The following is a 2102-nucleotide window of genomic DNA, read 5'->3' as shown; positions in this document are numbered from 1 at the left end:
ACAGATACGGTTAAATTATTGATTTTTCATATAAAGTAATCCAGTAAAGATTAATTTGAAATATTTCACCTCCTATTAAGTATAACAAATTGTATTTCTTAGAATTGGATATTTATTAGGTACCAATCGAATCCAAATAGTCTGATATAAACGATCTTAACATGTCAATGCCACCTATCCGCCACTTGTCAGCAGTCACACCAATTGATAACGCATTTAAAATGTCAAAAACATGTGAAAGCAACTATTGTTTTAAAGATTACGAACTACTGCTAACAACATGCCAACCTATGCATTGTGCGTTGTTATAAAAATAAGATTAAATCGGACAAATCAAAATGAGTAATGCAATATAATTACCAAAAACCACTAACCAAAACAGCCCGCACTGATATAAAAACTGGTTAAGGGTGCTTTAAAACATCATTAACAGTTTGAAGCCCAAGTGTGATAGGTGTGAAGAAACCAGCGCAAAGCGAGTGAAAATTTAAAATTTCTTTGAGAGAATCGTATCTAAAATAATTATAAACACTCAAAGTACTTCAAAGAACAAAAGTGTGTAAGATGGCAACAAAATCTCTGGTCTCGTTGTTGTTGGCAACAATTGTCRGCAGCGCCTTAGCGCAATCGCCTGTGGATTGGCAGCCATTGCTCGACCAGCAAAACTTGGCTCTACGACAAGTGGTGCAGACAATGCAAATGACCCGTTATTTGGTATTTGGATAATCAGACGGCGATCAATGAAGTCTACTATAAGGAGTATAACGGTTGCAAAARTACGGCAGTGGCGGCAAAGAAATTGCTTTCGGAGCAAAGTGCTTTGGAACGTAGAGATCTTTTGCCTGATGGTCGCTCACTTTGCTCATCGTTGGCTGCTTGCGAAAGTAACTCTGATGGTCTGAAGTTCTTTCAATGCTACAATAAGGCGGTAAGTGTTCGTCTGAAGCTGAAAAATTAAATCAATTGAAAATTTAGTTCAAAATCCTAAAAAGCATTGAGTTAACTAAAACTTTAACTTATAACAACATCATCCATACATATAAATTAGTATTCTAAATATTTACCTGGTATACATACTGATTACCTTCATCCCTCTGTTTTTTACCTTAACAGTCTGACGATAACAGCCCAAACTTGTTTAACATCACCGTCACATCGGAGCGCATTGCTGACAAATTGACAATTTCATATCAAGCCATCAACGACACCGAACGCTTGTGTACTACTAATGCCCGTGTTAAGAACGTGAATGACTTAAGTACTAGTAGAGCGTATCTAAATGATTGTTTACTTGGAGAGTGGAGCCCTSATAATGCATAGAATGAAACCCTCARCGCTCAAATCTCTRAAGATGCCGATCAGTCAAGTAAAATGTGGACGTTACTTAACCAGTTCATAGCGTTTAAAAACGATGGGTCGATTGTAGGTGCATGAGTTGGCAGAGAATGAATGTTACAGAGTAAAACATTTTTATAATTTGGAAATTTATRTAATAAATAAAAATTGCGACAACACAAAAATTATCTTAAAGTGACTTAATTTAATGTACGCTGTCTAATAAAGTTCGCCAAGAAGGCGTAAGTTCGAATTATAATTCAAATAGTTAACCTTCTAGGAATTCAGTAGAATACCATTCGCAGTTAGTGAAAAGAAAAAAAATCAGATACGCCATTTTTGACTGTCCATGTGTAGAAGTTCACGTAAGTGAGGAAAGTTCTCTGARCGCCATTCACATTGCAGTGGCCAAAAACGATTCTTTTACATATGCCTCAAGCATCTCACGACTTCCGGCCTTAAACCAAATATACTCTTGGTGGCGAAAAAAAAACATTTTTTTGAAAGCGAACTAAAGTGATAAGATGAAATATCCTTACCCAAGGTTGTGCGCAATGAAAAGAAAAAAACAGACTGGGATGAGAGATTACCTTTCATTGCCGCTCGATACCAAACGAGGTTTCAGACAATTCGACTCTAACATGGCTCTGGTAGKGAACGAGAGCAAGACGAAATATCTCCTGCGATCAACCAAACACTCGTCGCACTCGCGACTATGCTACTGCGTGACTGTTGACAGACACACATAACTTCGAAGTCGTAGTTAA

At 37.1% G+C, this 2102-nt stretch overlaps 1 pseudogene; it reads left to right on the top strand.

Moving 5' to 3' along the window:
• The first annotated feature begins 413 nt into the window (after positions 1-413).
• LOC108966101 lies at positions 414-1434 on the top strand (annotated as a pseudogene).
• Positions 1435-2102: the final 668 nt, after the last annotated feature.

The sequence above is a fragment of the Bactrocera latifrons genome, unplaced genomic scaffold (genome assembly GCF_001853355.1).
Source record: "Bactrocera latifrons isolate USDA-ARS-PBARC rearing strain unplaced genomic scaffold, ASM185335v1 scaffold_155, whole genome shotgun sequence".
Lineage (NCBI taxonomy): Eukaryota > Metazoa > Arthropoda > Insecta > Diptera > Tephritidae > Bactrocera > Bactrocera latifrons.
This window is presented reverse-complemented; position numbering and strand designations above follow the sequence as displayed.